This window comes from Oncorhynchus tshawytscha, linkage group LG07 (assembly GCF_018296145.1).
Source record: "Oncorhynchus tshawytscha isolate Ot180627B linkage group LG07, Otsh_v2.0, whole genome shotgun sequence".
NCBI lineage: Eukaryota > Metazoa > Chordata > Actinopteri > Salmoniformes > Salmonidae > Oncorhynchus > Oncorhynchus tshawytscha.
This window is the reverse complement of record NC_056435.1, coordinates 55,926,593-55,946,126: the sequence shown is the minus strand read 5'-3', so window position 1 is coordinate 55,946,126 and position 19,534 is coordinate 55,926,593. Positions and strand designations below refer to the sequence as shown.

The 19,534-nt window shown below is 41.5% G+C and overlaps 2 pseudogenes; one reads left to right on the top strand and one right to left on the bottom strand.

Moving 5' to 3' along the window:
* The window catches only part of LOC112254864, a 21,958-nt pseudogene extending 11,908 nt beyond the window's left edge, over positions 1–10,050 (bottom strand).
* Positions 7,705–19,534, top strand: LOC112255317 (annotated as a pseudogene).

The following is a 19,534-nucleotide window of genomic DNA, read 5'->3' as shown; positions in this document are numbered from 1 at the left end:
AGAAAGGTTTAATATATGATAAATAAATGATATAAAAACATAAGTCTGAGTGTGTGTGTGTGTTACGTACTGTGGAGAGGTCAGGTCTAAGTTGTTTTTCTACCCTGGTGAGAGCTTCACTCTCTCCTCCAGGCCACACAGCTGGAGCCAAGCTGTCAGTGTCAAAGCCTGGGGAGGGAAACAGGCACACAGCATGTTAAGCCACTTGTGGTAAAAGTATTGAGAAAATGTGTTTTTCACAAGTATGGATTTCAATGGGAACAATTGTGAAGTGTCTTACCCAGCTCCTCCAGTAGGGGCACTCCATACTTGTCCGTGTGGTTGTCTAAGACGGGGGTGACACATCGACCCATGCTGGCCTGGGACAGAGCCTCTACTGGGGAGTCCGGGGGCAGCATGGAGCCCACCAACATCTGGAAACGCTTGAAGGTGAGAGGAGGGTGACCCCCGTTCAGCGCCATGATCCTACATAGAGAAGAGGAGGAGAGGGTTTCAATTCAGGGCTCGGTTTAATCCAAGCCTCCATGTGAAAATGTCATCCGGGTGTCCCACTCACTTGTCCAGGTCGTAGAGTGTGTGTGAGGTCCTGCTGACCACCTCCACTCCAGCCTCTGTGGCCAGCTTCTTAATGGCTGCATCCCTCTCCTTACCAAATGGCTCAGAGTCACACTCAAACGTCAGCTGAGAGATGTTCCAGTCCTGAGAGGAGAGGACACAGCAAACACTGACACAGTAAGGTGGATACAGTTGAAGTCTGAAGTTTACATACACTTAGGTAGGAGTCATTAAAACTTGTTTTTCAACCACTCCACAAATTTCTTGTTAACAAACTATAGTTTTGGCAAGTCGCTTAGGGCATCTACTTTGTGCATGATAAGTAATTTTTCCAACAATTGTTTACAGACAGATTATTTCACTTATAATTCACTGTATCACAACTCCAGTAGGTCAGAAGTTTAAATACACTAAGTTGACTGGGCCTTTAAACAGCTTGGACAATTCCAGAAGATGATGTCATGGCTTTATAAGCTTTTGATAGACTCAAATGATGTCAATTAGCCTATTGGAGGAGTACCTGTGGATGTATTTCAAGGCCCACCTTCAAACTCAGTGCCTCTTTGCTTGACATCATGGAATTTTTTTAACAAATCAGCTAAGACCCCAGAAAAAGAATTGTAGACCTCCACAAGTCTGGTTCATCCTTGGGAGCAATTTCCAAACGCCTGAAGGTACCACGTTCATCTGTACAAACAATAGTACGCAAGTATAAACACCATGGGACCACGCAGCCGTCATGCCGCTCAGGAAGGAGACACATTCTGTCTCCTAGAGATGAACGTACTTTGGTGCGAAAAGTGCAAATCAATCCCAGAGCAACAGTAAAGGACCTTGGGAAGATGCTGGAGGAAACAGGTACAAAAATATCTATATCCACAATAAAACGAGTCCTATATCGACATAACCTGAAAGGCCACTCAGCAAAGGAAGAATCCACTACTCCAAAACCGCCATAAAACAGCCAGACTACAGTTTGCAAAGCCCGGACAGAACTGAAAGCCCGGACAGCCCAATCACAAAGCCCGGACAGAACTGAAAAAGTGTGTGTGAGCAAGGAGGCCTATAAACCTGACTCTGTTACACCAGCTCTGTCAGGAGGAATGGGCCAAAATTCACCCAACGTATTGTGGGAAGCTTGTGGAAGGCTACCCGAAACGTTTGACCCAAGTTAAACAATTTAAAGGCAATGCGACCAAATACTAATTGGGTGTATATAAACTCCTGACCCACTGGGAATGTGATGAAAGAAATACAAGCTGAAAAAAAATCACTCTCTACTAGTATTCTGACATTTCACATTCTTAAAATAAAGTGGTGATACTAACTGACCTAAGACAGATAATTTTTACTAGGATTAAATGTCAGGAATTGTGAAAAACTGAGTGTAAATGTATTTGGCTCAGGTGTATGTAAACTTCCGACTTCAACTGTATTTGCTGTCTCTGAGTTGAGGGTTTGGGTGAGGGGAAGACTGTAGGGGTGATGGGGTCTCACCTTAAAGAGTCGGGGGAAGATGTTGGCCGGCTGACCTCGGATCACAAACAGACGGGAGTTGAGCTTCCGGAGGCTTGTGTCTAGATCTTCCAGACACTGCAGCAGGAACCTGAAACACAGGAGTGGGAGGACAACCGTCACAATATGGCCATGCAGGAGAGGACACTGATTTAAGGGCATTCTCACAGTGTGAAGAGACTCATGTTTGTGAGTTAAACCTGACACCATGTATGATTGAATAAAACCCTAATAAGTCCAACTAAAAGATACATTATTTAGAATGAAGAACGTGGTTGTGGGCCAGGATATAAATAAAAACTCTAAATTACTTTCCAAAAAGCAGACTGATGCCCTCTGACCATAATTAATATTAAGATGGTGATCGTATATACAGTGTAACAGTGCAGGTTTCTGCCACAACCTGCATGACTGTAGGCCACCACAAGAGAGAGCGGTCTACAACAGAAACAGCCTAGCACACAGAGGCCAGTCACACCTTCACAACCTGCATGACTGTAGGACACCACATGAGAGAGCGGTCTACAACAGAAACAGCCTAGCACACAGAGGCCAGTCACACCTTCACAACCTGCATGACTGTAGGACACCACATGAGAGAGCGGTCTACAACAGAAACAGCCTAGCACACAGAGGCCAGTCACACCTTCACAACCTGCATGACTGTAGGACACCACATGAGAGAGCGGTCTACAACAGAAACAGCCTAGCACACAGAGGCCAGTCACACCTTCACAACCTGCATGACTGTAGGACACCACATGAGAGAGCGGTCTACAACAGAAACAGCCTAGCACACAGAGGCCAGTCACACCTTCACAACCTGCATGACTGTAGGACACCACATGAGAGAGCGGTCTACAACAGAAACAGCCTAGCACACAGAGGCCAGTCACACCTTCACAACCTGCATGACTGTAGGACACCACATGAGAGAGCGGTCTACAACAGAAACAGCCTAGCACACAGAGGCCAGTCACACCTTCACAACCTGCATGACTGTAGGACACCACATGAGAGAGCGGTCTACAACAGAAACAGCCTAGCACACAGAGGCCAGTCACACCTTCACAACCTGCATGACTGTAGGACACCACATGAGAGAGCGGTCTACAACAGAAACAGCCTAGCACACAGAGGCCAGTCACACCTTCACAACCTGCATGACTGTAGGACACCACATGAGAGAGCGGTCTACAACAGAAACAGCCTAGCACACAGAGGCCAGTCACACCTTCACAACCTGCATGACTGTAGGACACCACATGAGAGAGCGGTCTACAACAGAAACAGCCTAGCACACAGAGGCCAGTCACACCTTCACAACCTGCATGACTGTAGGACACCACATGAGAGAGCGGTCTACAACAGAAACAGCCTAGCACACAAAGGCCAGTCACACCTTCACAACCTGCATGACTGTAGGACACCACATGAGAGAGCGGTCTACAACAGAAACAGCCCAGCACACAGAGGCCAGTCACACCTTCACAACCTGCATGACTGTAGGACACCACATGAGAGAGCGGTCTACAACAGAAACAGCCTAGCACACAGAGGCCAGTCACACCTTCACAACCTGCATGACTGTAGGACACCACATGAGAGAGCGGTCTACAACAGAAACAGCCTAGCACACAGAGGCCAGTCACACCTTCACAACCTGCATGACTGTAGGACACCACATGAGAGAGCGGTCTACAACAGAAACAGCCCAGCACACAGAGGCCAGTCACACCTTCACAACCTGCATGTTTTCACAAAAACATTTGCCTTTTCGCATGTACCTTTCAAACATTTATGGTCACTGAGGCACAGATTCTGTCCTTACTGTTGCAGCAGTAATATTTGGAATGAAACTGTGCAACGGTTACATGGTTCAGTGATCAGTGTGGGATCCCAAATGACTGATTGACAGAAAACTCTGATCCTGCTGCCACAGAACAGCCCCCTGAGAGGAGAGCAGCAGGTGGTACATGGTGTGTGTGTCTAGTCATTTGAACATCTTGGCCATGTTCTGTTATAATCTCCACCCGGCACAGACAGAAGAGGACTGGCCACCCCACATAGCCTGGTTCCTCTCTAGGTTTCTTCCTAGGTTTTGGCCTTTCTAGGGAGTTTTTCCTAGCCACCGTGCTTCTACACCTGCATTGCTTGCTGTTTGGGGTTTTAGGCTGGGTTTCTGTACAGCACTTTGAGATATCAGCTGATGTACGAAGGGCTATATAAATAAATTTGATTTGATTTTGATTTGATTTAGTGTTTTTGTGCAGAGTTAACACCTGAACACCTTTGAAGGCAATAAACAAGCTGTGGATATAGCAGGTTATCTGGTCTATCTGCCTGTCGATTCACAAAAGTTTTACAGATCAAATCAAATAAAAATAAAAAATAGAAAAAAGTATAGGTGTGGACAAATGGACTTATTCCTCAATTTAAAAGATGGCTAATCCAGCTACAGATCTGAGGGCCACTGCTGCTTCCTGCTGCTGTTTAAAGATCCAGCTAGGCCGCTCCACCGCAGCACAGCCTGCTGTAAAGTTGGTCATCCCAATAGCAACCACTAACTCAGGAAACTTAACTCTCTATTGGCCCACTAACCTATCTCCCTGCCTGGAAGATGCCATTTTACAGGCCTTGGCTCTACCCTTGTTGGTGTTGGATGCCAGACAAAATGCCCCAGAGAGGACTTAATAATTTGTACAGAAAGTGAAAATATTGTCTGTGTCTATTACACTATGAATGCTCTCTTAACCGTGTCTGGAAGAGAGAAGCTGTTGCTTTTGCCTGCCATTCATTCAATTAGGCCTAGTAGTATTTATTCTATCTTCTGAGTTAAAAGAATCAAGGAATAAGCACCACTATACTTTATTAAATGCTAGCCTACGAAATAACCTAGCAAATAATTGGAGAATACGCAAACATAGAATCCACTAACTTTCAATACAGAAGACAATGCTGTTAACACTACTTTTATCTTCAAAGCAGACAGAATTACAGTATAGGCCTACTTCTGCAATCCTGCTCTGTTGGGCCTATACAACTACCTGATCTATGGATGTCAATATCCAGGCCTTCCACTGGCACATCTGATCACTCCATAGCCTACTTCTGTTTTCTCTAGCTTGGCCAGATAGTGGCAACCGTCTAATGGGAGCTGTTCTGAGAACCACTAGATCACTACAACTAACCACTATAACATCTGGTCTGGGTCAATAAATTGGACTTCCAATTCACTTCTTGAAATGAAATGGAACAGACCACAATCCTGCCTACAACATCAACTTTGTAATACACTGAACAACACTGTTAAATAGTTAACACTGTAATAACACAATCAGAGCATACACAATGCATTTATGTCTACTGGGACAATATAACCTTATTGATTGGTTGGTTGATAGATGAATAGATAAGTTAGTTGTGCCTCACCTCCACCGGTTGACCCCCAGGTTGGAGGAGCCAGCGAACCAGGGGTCCAGGAAGTAGACACAGCGCACCGTGTCTGAATCCCGCACCGCCTCCAGCAGAGCCGGGTTGTCATGGAGACGCAGTCCTTTCCGGAACCAGTGGATGGAGTTCTTGGACATATTTGAAACAGGGACTGAAAAAAAAGGGATTTATTTTATGTTTAGAAGCCCCGTATGTGCCATAGTGCAGGTTTTCCCAAACTCGGTCCTGCCCCCACGGGTGCACATTTTGTTTTTAGCCCTAGCACCACACAGCTGATTCAAATCATCAAAACTTGATAATGAGTTGGTTGTTTGAATCAGCTGTGTAGTACTAGGGGAGAAAAACGAAACGTGCCAACCAGGACCAAGTTTTCGGGAAACCCTGCTATAGAGAACGGGTCACCTTCAAAAAAAAAAAAAAAAGGATGTTCGATTTTTTTTGGTGCAAGTTATACTACATCTTTAAAGACATGTAGTATAGAGAACTGGAAATTAAACACACTGGAATAGAGCTTTCCATCTTGTAGTCCAAAAAAAATGGAAATTAGTTAGCTCTGTTTCATTCTGCCATTTCTATGAGTGAAATTAATGGGGAAGAATGGGCTTTTGGAACAAATTCCGAAAATAAGGTCTGAGATTAGTTAACACAGGTTTAGGAGATTTTATACATTTTGTTCTATCAGTCAGTTAACATTACCTTTATGAATTATGAAGCATTTATGCACTTTATATTATTGTTTAGATTATGTAAATGCATAAAAATTCACAAAAAGTGACATTAGCTGATGAAGATTATCACATAGAGCTAAACATGAGATCTCTTAAGCCTGTGTTTACCACATACCTTATTTTCGGCAGTTATCCAAAAACTCTACAATAACCCCATTCACTTCCCTGTTGGCTTTGGCCAAGGAGACATGGCAGAGTTAGTGCCTACAAAAATACTTTAGTCAGAAATAATGTAACATGCTTGCAATGCTCACAGCACTTCCATTTGTCTTCAACTCTACCATGACATTATTTTCATATTTCTGTGACATGTATATAATATAATACATTTATATGATGTATACTGTCAAATGGGACTGAAACAAATATGGCCATCCAAAATAGTTTCGTTTCCTTCTACTCACTAAAAATAATAATTACAACAACAAAAAACATTTTTGGAGACAAATCAAACTAAAATATTATATTCCAAAAATAACAAAATATTGCTTTAGTTTTTATCAGCAGGCATGAAGAAAATGCAATAAATGTAGTTTCTCGATTTTTGAATAAACAGACGTTATATCACACAGATACAGGGCCGTTTAGAGCACTTCACAATGTAGGTCAATCTGGTGACCATAACATCTAGACTGTTACAGCATCTGACCACAGCATCTTTCACATTTTATACATTGCATACCTGCACACAAATTGTTCAGAAAACTCAAGACACTTAAACACACATTCTATACCTAATCCAAGGAAATATCTTTTTTGTTAATTAACTGGCAATGCACAGCCTCAGAAGCGGGTCATGTATATAATATATAATAATACATGTAATATAATAACCAATACATGTTCCCCTACTTTACAAGGAATACACCTAATGATATGATAACCAATAATCCCCAAAATGTACCTGTAATGTGTACTCAAGGATGTCTCTTATGTAATTACCGTTGACAGTGTCGTTAAATCCCACGGGTGGTCTCTCAAAATGTAAATTAAACTGTCTAGGGTTTTCTTTCCAGGGTACAGTTCTACCAATGCAATAAATGTTCCAGTGAATAACACATGATATAGAAAATATATTAATAGATATGTCAGTTTCAAACCACAGTACCTTTACTGTCTAGTTAGAAATATATATTCTCCCAGCGACACGTCCCAACAAGCGACCTAGAAAAAGGACATATCCAATTGGTGGATTTCCAAGTTCCGCAGTGGGCATGAACTCACGTTTCTGTGGCATGGCTCCGGAACACTTTGTGCAATATTTAGAGGCTTTTGGTGCACTAAATATGATATTTTTTTGGTGAAGTTTTCATTTTGTGTCGAGCATTTTTATTTGACATCTAATACCTAAATTTCGATCATCCGAATCCCCGCCCGGTTTTTATGTGTAACATGTGATTGGTTACTTTGGGAGAGACCCGGATGATCACTGGTGGTAGAATTTTTGAGTCCACTGGAAGCATTGATGGCTCAAACTAGCGTGATGGCTTGTTAAATACATGGGCACAAGCGCAACTGTGTCGGTCTTGCGTATAACGTTAATGTATTCACATTTTGAATAAATAGATTAAATCATGCGTACACAAATCTAAGTAACAATAGTTAAACGAAAACACCCCCGTATCGACAAGTGAATCCATTCCTCATTGATTTTTGTTTGGGCAGTTTCAGCATCGCTTTGTTTGGGGTCCTTCGTTAGGCAGGCACCAGTCGCGGTCTTTTTAACGGCAGAGCTACAAAGCAGTGTTTTGAATATATCAACTTGACTGTTTATTTTGATAAACGTGGTATCAAAATTGTTCAGCGATGAATTTAGTGTTGCTCGGTAATGATTATTTATCATTCTTCAATAATTGATTGGGGGCAAAAGCGCACGTAAACGAGGATACCGTAATCAGGCAACAATACTAGCTAACGTTAGTACGTAACGAACGTTAGCTTGTTCGCTACTAGCCCTCAAACAATAAGAAGCAATGAATAGTTAAACTAAATGTCCCTAGTGTTAATCCTACATTGAGGCACAAGGTGAAATCATACAGCAAATGGCAGGAAACGACTTTACGTTAGCCAATGAATGAACGATCTGCGTATGTGAGGAACTGTCACTGCCGTTAGAAGGAAAAACAGTAGCTTGATAGTCTATTTACTTTCTGCAGCCTGTGGATTGTGCTGGCCTATTTCAGTCAGTGATATTAAATCTGTCGTTTTAGCATAACGGCTTGCGATACGGTTTTAGAAACCTTTGGAACTTAACTAATACACAATGGTACTCGGCATCATCTTGATATGTGCAACAAAAGTTCAACATTCACCTACCATTTCTGCCAAGCCGTCAACACATACAGTTTGATACATACGTTCGATAAATCCAAGGTATGCACCAGACAACGCAATGCTGCAAGGCAAACGCAGCGTTCCATTGGAAATAAAGTACTTCTGGTATGATCGTGGCGTAATACGCTAGCATTACCGTCTGAATGGGCAAACCTAGGCATTACAGTACATGAATCGGCTAACCATATTCTTTGTTTTCTACTACAGAGTCGTTCGGGCAGAACTATCCGGAGGTAGGCCATTCTTGTTCTAATGCTACCTGTAACTTGTCAACACATCTCTCCCTCACATGCCCTCTTCGTCACAGTGAATGGATATGCGTATATGCTCATTCTAGTCATCAGAGTAGAACATAGCCAAGCAGTGCTCAAAACTTAGGAGGCATAGCAGACGGTCCATTGAAAATATGACCCAAAAATTGTCAACCAAACTTTACTTATTGATACTAATGTAATTCTCGATTTGGAAGGCACTGGTGTCTTAGACTATTTTCTATATTTGCCGGTAGGACCCCGATAACAACAAATATTCAGAACAATTTTAAATCCACTTTTTGCACTGAGTTAGTTTTCTTACCATTTGTAGCTGCCAGACATCTTACATTTCCCAACATATTTGCTGGAATTAGTTATTTCTAGGCGCCATGGCCACATCATGATAACAGCTTGTCACACATCGATCTACACACATGCTAGAGGCATTTCTCACTTGGTACAAATGTATTTCTGAATATTTCCTCATCGGAGTTCCACCTGCAACTAGAAACATTTGTTTTCCTACATTTTCCAAATCAGGAATGAAGGAAGTACTATGCTGCAGTGGAAAGGGTTGAGAGCTTCAAGTTCCTTGGTGTCCACATCACCAACAAACTAACATGGTCCAAGTACACCATGACAGTCGTGAAGAGGGCACAACAAAACCTATTCCCCATCAGGAGACTGAAAAGATTTGTCATTGGTCCTCAGATCCTCAAAAGGTTCTACAACTGCACCATCGAGAGCAACCAACTGGTTGCATCACTGCCTGCTATGGCAACTGCTCGGCCTCCGACCGTAACACTGAACCCAAACCGGCTGCGCGCGTGCACTATCGTACATACATTTATTTTGTCCCCCTACACCAAACACGATCACGACACGCATGTTAAAATATCAAAACAAACTCAGAGCCAATTACATTAATTTGGGGACAGGTCGAAAATAATTTAACATGTATGGCAATTTAGTTCGTTAACTTGCACTTGCTAGCTAATTTGTCCTATTTAGCTAGCTTGCTGTTGCTAGCTAATTTGTCCTGGGATATAACATTGAGTTGTTATTTTACCTGAAATGCACAAGGTCTTCTACTCTGACAATTAATCCACACATAAAACAGCCAACCGAATCCTTTCTAGTCATCTAGTAACCGGAAGGTTGCAAGTTCAAACCCCGAGCTGACAAGGTACAAATCTGTCTTTCTTCCCCTAAACAGGCAGTTAACCCACTGTTCCTAGGCCGTCATTGAAAATAAGAATTTGTGCTTAACTGACTTGCCTACTTAAATAAAGGTTAATAAAAAAATCTCTCCTCCTTCCAGGCTTTTTCATCTTTGAACTTAAATGGTGATTGGCATCTACACTTTTACCACACAACCAGCAAAACATTTAGTCTTTCAATTACCCACGTGAGTATAACCAATGAGGAGATGGTACGTGGGTACCTGCTTCTATAAACCAATGAGGAGATGGGAGAGGCAGGACTTGCAGCGCGATCTGCTTCAGAAATAGGAATTACTTCTATTTTAGCAACTCAGACTCGTTGGCGCGCGAGAGCAGTGTGGGTGCAATACTTGAATAACATGGATTTCTACATTTATTTTGCGACGGAACAGCCCAGTACATCACTGGGGCCAAGCTTCCTGCTATCCAGGACCTTTATACCAGGCGGTGTCAGAGGATGGCCCTAAAAATTGTCAAAGACTCCAGCCACCCTAGTCATAGACTGTTCTCTCTGCTACCGCATGGAAAGCGGTACTGGAGCGCCAAATCTAGGTCCAAGAGGCTTCTAAACAGCTTCTACCCCCAAGCCGTAAGACTCCTGAACATCTAGTCAAATGGCTAACCAGACTATTTGCATTCCCCCTCCTCCCCATTCTCTGTTGTCTTCAATGCGTAGTCACTTTAATTAGCTCTACCTATATGTACATACTACCTCAACTAACCGGTGCCCCCGCACATTGACTCTGTACCGGTACCCCCCTGTATATATTGTTATTTTTTTACTGCTGTTCTTTAATTATTTGTTACTTTTCTCTTATCCATATTTTTTTTAAACTGCACTGATGATTGTACTTGAAGGAGAAACTGAGTTGAATAATTTGGTACACTGTTGAGCACCTCTAAGCGAAATATATACATTGTCATGACGATATAAATAGATGGATGTGTTATAGACAAGTATGCCCATACCAGTTATTGGCTGATTTGGAGGGCAGGTAATTGTTTTAAAAGTGTTAGCAAATTATTGCATCACATTTCATATCTCCATTGACGAGAACAATGTAACTTTAGCTAGCTATGACACGTTCCCACACGATTTTCTAATTTCACAGACGGACCACTTAGAAGTTAAATAATGGGGACATTTTTTATTGAACATAGGCTTTCACCAAATTGACAGGAGTCTCATGATTTTTATTTTTGGGAGTGGATTATCCCTTGAAGGTTGGTTGAACTTTTTAAAAATATTTATTTTTACCGTATTGTCAATGGACTGTCTGCTAGACCACAAGCTTTAGGTATGCACAGGAGGTTCGAGCACAATTTGGCTAAGTAGAAAATCGATATACAAATATATATGTGTGTCTTGACATGGTTGATGTCTCGTTGGCAGGATGCAGATGGCACTCTGGACTGCATCAGTATGGCTCTCACGTGCACTTTTAACCGCTGGGCCACGCTTCTGGCGGTGGGGTGCAACGACGGACGCATCGTACTTTCAGACTTCCTGACACGGGGCATCGCCAAGATTATCAGTGCTCACATCCATCCAGTCTGAAAACAAACTATGGCCACAAGAAAGTAAAAACACCAGCAAGCACACTATTCAGAATCCGCAAACCATGTTTATATATGCTCAAATGTTCTTCTTGTTTTCTCATAAACCATCATTTCGTTCCAGAGCCCTTGTTAAGGGGTGTATTGACTGTGGTTCTGGATATTAACCTTCCTAAATGTTTCCCTGTGTGTCTGCAGTTGGAGTCGAAATGGGCACAAGTTGGTGAGTGCGTCGACAGATAACATCCCGTCCCTGTGGGACGTCCGAACTGGAGACTGACCAAAGGTTCCGCTTCCCCTTGCCCATCCTAAAATTGTAGTACCACCCCAGAGACTTGTGAGTATATATCTATATCTACCGCGTCCTACACCTCAGCCCAGTCTTATCCTTTCTAACTAATTGTAACTCCTAACCTCATCCATCAAACTACAGTTAGTAGTACCGTCCCCACCTACCTGGGAGTATATATCTATACCCCAGCTCAGTATATACCTCCACCTTAGCTCAGCCTACACCTCAGCCTCTTATGCTTCCTAACTGATTGTCACTCCTAACCTCAACCCATCAAACTACAGTACCACTCAACAGACCTTTGAGTATCTGTATGGAATACTTGTATGGAAAAATATGGAAATGTCTGACAGCAGGAGATGGGATCCTTAGCTAATAACATACACACAACTACCACCACGTTCAATGCCAGATACTTTTCTCCAAGGATGTCTGTGATAATGAAGACCTTTTGCCTAAGACTACCACAACAATTACATTGTCTATGCTAAATGTGCTTAAATTGTAACAGGAAAAAAATAGTTGTGGTATAAGAAATACATTTTATTCAACAGTGCTTGGAAAAGCAGAGATGACAAAATACTTTTTGTTTCACCCATACATCAATATTATTAAAGAACAGTATGTTTATAATATCATAAACCAAGTCTTTTATAAATTCCAAATGACATTTTCTATATTCATACGTTTTAAAGGGAGCTTTTGTCACGACAAGGTGAAGGTGCCCTCCTCAAATGGCACAACAGAATCTTTCAGATTGACCAAAGCACAGCATATAGCAACCATCTCGTATACTTGAGGGATGTCTCCTTTCATATCTGGAAAAGGACAAAGTAGTAGAAGTAAATGCTGCTGTAGCATTGCTCATCTTCACAGTGGGAATCCAGTCGACATGGTGTCTTGATAAAGGTCAACTGGTGAATCTACAGTAGTACATCAACAAATGAAAAGCAAACCTGATGTTAGAATATCACTTCTTCAGGTCACCGATACCACCAGGGCTCTTAATAGTTTGCTTCCTGTTTAATTCATTCAGGTGTTTAGTGTCACAAAGATTACATTTATTGTCGGGCTTGAACAATTAATATATGATATCCACTGGAGTTTTCTGGGACAATAATGTCCTCCAAGCTATATGGATGTCATATTGTATAATTTGTCTCCCCTTTTCATAGTCATGGCTAGAAAGGATCCAGCTTTTGTCAAATGAACATATTTGACATTTCGTAACAGATTAGGAGAATTATGTTAAGATTAGGAAACAGGTTAACTAAAATGAACAAAAATGACTTTTGACAAAAGCTGAATCCTTTTAGCCAGCATTCTTTTTTTTATAGGCCTAGATTACGTGGTTGCATTCAAGACAAGGTCGTTTTTATTGACCTGTTGTCAGTAGAGTAGGCCTAGGCTACCGTCCTATAAAACATGATTTGGCTAATTTCTCCAGTCGAATTGCATAATGTTTATCAAAGGCCACATTTTTCCTTTGGAAAGGAAACAGCTCTGATATAGCCTATTAACCTATGCCACTACGTGCTCAATAGCCTAAATTATCACTATCATATCTAGTCATAACATTAGGAAAAGTAGGCTTACATTTGTCTGCAATTGTGATGAGGCATGCATTCCTTTGTCATAAAGGACTGCATGCCTAAGACCGAGTGTAAGGCGCTGCATCGTAGTGCTATCGGCGTTACTACAGACCCTGGTTCGATTCCAGGCTGAATCACAACCGGCCGTGATTGGGAATCCCATAGGGCAGCACACATTTGGCCCAGCGTCGTCTGGGTTTGGCAATGGTATGGCTGTCATTGTAAATAAGGATTTGTTCTTAGCTGACTTGCCTAGTTAAATAAAAAATAAAGGTACAATTTTTGGTGGGTAAAAAATTGCTTCCCCAGTACTTTAAACTCAAGGTTTCTTCGCGTTTCTGACTGTTCTTGGGTCTTCTCTTGGTGTCACCAACTGTGTTTCATGATTGCGGGAATCTGTAAACATATTTTTTCCCCATTGCCTTTCCTGCCTTGTTAAAGCAGCCAAATACTCGACAGAAATTGACCGTAGTAACGAATCAACTAGTTTTTGACACTGTTATTATGCAGTTTGGGGTAGCCACTCGGCTGTTGTCAGAAGAATTATTGCGGTGGTCTTCCAACATGGCCGCCAAGAGGTGTCGTACGTCACCTGCAAGCCCTCTATTCGTAGTTTTGTTTGGAACTTCGTAAATATCTTTCTTAAGAACTTTGGAAATATCTTCTTATGTGGCATTGACATTAGTGACGTGCTTGAAACTAATAAATAAGCCTATGTGACAGGGATGATAGGATTTGGCCCACTATAATAAAGTGTTGATATTTACATTTTATTACATTTATTTTTTGCTTAATGTCTTGAGAATAAAAACGTTTTAGTTGGTTCGCGAATCCTTTATACACACATGTACTGATATTGTATCATATAATAGCACTCACAACTTTCCAAGAAAAACAAAAATTGAGACATGTATTATTATTATAAAAAATAATGTAACGTTTATTTAACTAGGCATGTCATTTATGGTCTGTATGCATATATTTTAGGCTATTTATACAGAGAAGGGGCCTAAAATCTGTTTAAGCTGGATTTAAGATCATATGACCATAGTTTAGGTTTCTGATATCGCATGCCTTTTATTTTCCTGCGTAAGGAAATCAGGATTATGCCTCGACTGCCATTCATTCCAGTTAGACTGATTTGGGTGTCTCCCTGGCCAATATGGCAACCATTTTAATCCCACTCTGGAACTTTGAGGGTTTATGACATAGACAGCCAGCACTAGTCATTTAATAGGCTTTCTTTGGTCTGTACCAAGGATCAGAGGGTCTTAAAAAAATAATAATGTTATTTAGTTTGTTTTGTGACCAACTGTTTATATAGTTTGTTTTTTTCAGAAGCGATTTACAGGTATTTTTAAAATTTGATTATTTTTATTTCACCTTTATTTAACCAGGTAGGCCAGTTGAGAACAAGTTCTCATTTACATCTGCGACCTGGCCAAGATAAAGCAAAAGCAGTGCGACAAAAACAACAGAGTTACACATGGAATAAACAAATGTACAGTCAATAACACAATATAAAAATCTGTATACAGTGTGTGTGCAAATGAAGTAAGGAGGTAAGGCAATAAATAGGCCAATAGTGGCGAAGTAATTACCATTTAGCAATTAACACTGGAGTGATAGATGTGCAGATGAGGATGTGCAAGTAGAAATACTGGTGTGCAAAAGAGCAGAAAAACAAATATTGGTTGAGGTAGGTAGTTGGTTGGATGGGCTATTCACAGATGGGCTGCGTGCAGCGATCGGTAAGCTTCTCTGACCGCTGATGCTTAAAGTTTGTGAGGGAAAAAAAGTCTCCAACCTCAGTGATTTTTACAATTCGTTCCAGTCATTGGCAGCAGAGAACTGGAAGGAAAGGCGGCCAACTGAGGTGTTGGCTTTCGGGATGACCAGTGAAATATACCTGCTGAAGTGTGTTCTACGGGTGGGTGTTGCGATTTTCATACATTCAGTTATAATATTTGCATTTCATACTTTCCTGTACCTGTGGGCTGCCACTCGAAAGAAGAAAAATGCATACAAAGACAAAGAACAGCATGAACAGTTTTGTAATATTCTGTATGCAAGGAAAATAAAGAAGGCTCTCCAACCCCCTCGGACCCCATGCACCCGCCCGCATCCTCCCTCCCCACCCAGAAACCATATCTTCCACCCCGCCTAGCCCCCCTTCACCCGCATTATCATCTTTCCTCAAACCATTACAATCCATGATATTGCCAAGGGTATAGATACCACATTTGGACCATTGGGGCAAGACATTATTGTTAAATATTAGGCTGGGTGTGCCATTTCAATCCCAGTTGCTTAGATTTTCAATTTTGCAGCAAATAGAAATTGTGTGAATAAATAATAGGGCTAAAGCGTAGTTTACATTTGTTTAAGAGAGAGATCAATGAACACCACATCTTCCAGGGCAATTAGAGCCACCATATTTCTCTCTGTTCTCAGCCAGGGAGAGGAAGAGTCATGTCTAAACCAATTCAAAATTGGGGGGTGAAATGCTAAATGCCCTCTCTGTAAATTTGTTAATTTAGTCTGGGATCTCTTACCTTTTCATATACATTTTGAATACACTCTGGATTTTATCCCAATAGCCGGATGGGAGGAGACTCACAAAATTCAACCGAGGCAATGTATTCAATTTCACAATAGAAATTCTGCCGGTGAGAGCGACTGCGACTAGTCCATTCTACTGAGATCTGATTGAATTGATTTTAGCCTTCTGTTAAGTTTTTGGCAATGGTTTTATCTAAAGAAGGAAATATACTGTATATATTCCTAAATATTTAAAATGACAAACAATTGGATTCCATATGTAGAGATGGAGTCCTCTGTCACATTCTTGAGGGGGAGTAAGGCAGATTTGGTTAGATTTATTTTATTTTTGAGATGTAGCTGAATTTGTTCATAATCTTCAAAGTGTTTGGGTGAGATTGAGATACTTTATCTAAATAATGTAAGATATTGTCTGCGTATAATGAGATGACGTAATTTGTAGGCTTGAGAGATATTGGTGTCATTTCTTCCGATTTTCAAATTGCCTGGGCTAGGGGCTCCATTGAAGAAGAAAAACAAATAGCAGAGGTGAGAGGGGTTCACCTTGCTTACTACTTCTAGTGATTCTGAATGGAGCAGAGCAGGTATTGCCTGTTATTACTATGGCTAAGGGAGTTGACATATAGAATCATTACTGCAAAGCTTGTTAGCCATTAGAACACTGGGTCGTTTACCATGGAAGTAATGGTTGAGTCTAACTCGATGGATGGCAAATTCTACTCTCTGTCGAATAAAAGAAAATGGTTTGTGATACAAATGTAAAAAGCATGTTAAAGGTAGACTCAGAGAAATGACGTTACCTCGAGCAGCACCGCAGATATTGAGATGAGTGAGATGAAGACTTCGCTCTAACACAGTCACACACAATGTCTGCACATGTACACGGGTTCACATCACGCTGTTTACAGTGTGGTAGCCAGTGCGCCAAGACAGCAGAGAAGTTGAACCCTGTGCTTCAACGCTCATAGTTTTTGCGGAAATTGACCCATTATGCTGTTTACTTTCTGCATCTACATCATATTGCTGAGGCTACCTTTAAACATCCTTCCTCCCAATGAAGAGTTGAGAATTGCCAGAACAGTCTGGAGTACCAAAAATATTTTGGGGCTATACTGGCGTGGAATCGCTCATGAAGCACTGTTGAAAGAGGAATCATTCAGGAGTCCCCAAGATTCCAGAATCATAAATCAAAACTGTCTACTGATGAGGATGGATGTTGTGGATCTAATAGAATGGGTTGGTTAATTCATTCCATCCTGGGATTTTGTGTTCAGGAAAACTGGAGTGCGTTCGCCCCAGACTTTAAGGAGCTGGATGAGAACGTGGAGTACGAGGAGAGAGTCTGAGTTTGATATAAAAGATGAGGATTAAAGTGAACCTGAACATACAGGTACACACACACACACAAACGTGTGCATAAATGGAGAGACATTGCTGCTTGTCAGGGACTTATTTGTGTGTGCCCCAGGTGCGGATCCTGCGGAGGATGAGGAGGTGGATGTGACCTCTTGACCCCATTGTGGCTTTTTGCAGCAGGTGAGTGTGTGTGATGAAGGTAGACAGGTGTTGTGGTGATACTTTTATAGCTTTAAATAGGCAAGGCAATAAAATAGAAATATAAATGCAACACAATACTGTGTTAGTGTTGAGGAGCTAGAAGACTTCAAGGCCTTGTTCTACCTGCCCATCGCTCCAGAGGTAGAGGACCCTTAGGAGAATCCATTTGGTCCCCCTCCGGATGCAGCCGTCCAGACCGCCACCGCAGAAGATGATTCTTCCCACACGGGGCGGGGACAAGAAGCAGCACCAGCCATCCTCAGAAGGAGCCCCGCCCAAAAACAAGGCCATACCACCACCTTCATCGAGCTACAAGGGGTGCCCAGTGATGGTGAGAGTCAGAAGAACACACACACACACAACCATTTTTAACCATTGATTGGATACCTATTTGACTTGTGTATTCTCCCCCTATCCCAGAGGTGCACCCCTTACTGGGGGTGAAGGGAGACAGCAATATATGTATATCCAGGTTTGTGTCTATGTTGGATGTGTTTGGGGGTTTTGTATATTTGTGAAATCAATTGTGCTCTAAGATCTGTGATGTTTGCTGTGCTTTTTTTAAAACAACTGTCAAGTCATCCTGCTGGACCACAATGCAAGACACAGAGAGTTGAGCAAAACTGAGCTGTCATAAGCTGCGTTCAAAGTTCTTCTCAGTTTTTTGTTGGTTAAAAACAACTCATGGTCCCTTGGGACCTATGCAATGTTATTGGGTCAAATTGCATCAGTGATTCAAAAGGAGAAGCAAGCAAGCAGTGAGGGAATTTCTTCTTTTTATTTTTCAATGCACCTCCAAAAGCATCTTTTTTTCAAATTGCCATATTGAAAATTGTTATGGTAAGAGATTATACACCTGAAATGCCTCCGCTTTGAATTCTGTGTTTATTTCATGTTGACCATACTGTCTGTTCTGGGAAAAGTCTGAAATTGATAGACTATAATTTCTGTACCTGGGAAGAAGGTAAGACAGACAATATTTAGTGTTCAAGCCAAGGACAGGTCCTGAGTGTTTCTCCTCAGTAGATAAGGAGTATGTTCATTGTGAGATCTCTTCTATGTATTCTATGTGATATTCTTGGTGTCTTTCCTACAGGGAGCCTGGTTTCACAGTCCTACAAACAGCATGATATTGTGGGTCTGGACTGAGCCAGCAGCTTCATCATCGCCCCCCTGTGGTTCTGGAAGGAGAAGGACAGGCACCTGAACATTTTTTTTTTACTCTCCTAAACTCAAAAGACAATTTGTGACATCACTCAAGACTCTCATTATGACATCACAGCCTTCTATCAGTCAGGCTGTTGACTGTGGGGTTTAGTAAACCTACAGGCTGTCTCTCTTTCTGTGTTGCCATGGTTACTTGGATGATCTCCCTTCTATCAATGACTGCTGTATGAGACCTAATAATATCACAGGTTTGGATGAGAGTTCTGACTGGTAACTCTATGCCCCAGCAACATGGCAGATTCACACTTTCTCTTTTTTCAGTTTTTGTTACTAGTAACAGAAATGGACCAAGAGAAGGGTGGCATGTAGCCTAGTGGTTAAGAGCTATGGGCCAATAACCGAAAGGTTGCTGGTTTGAATCCCTGAGCAGACTAGGTGAAAAATATGTTGGATGTACCCTTGAGCAAGGCACTTAACCCTAATTGCTCTTTTAAGTCTCTCTGGATAAGAGCGCCTTCTAAATTACTCAAATGTAGAAGAGGGAAGCAACAATCTGCAATAGTAAAGGATCACCTCTTCTCCATGTCTTGTCTTTTTCTCTGTAGTATGACTGTACAGATATAATCATCTGCAGTGTAGTGTGTCCCAACTTGTCTGCTTTTAACTCCTATCTATATATATATATATATATATATATATTTTTTTTTTAAATCTATTATTATTAAACTATTTTGATTTTGGTGAT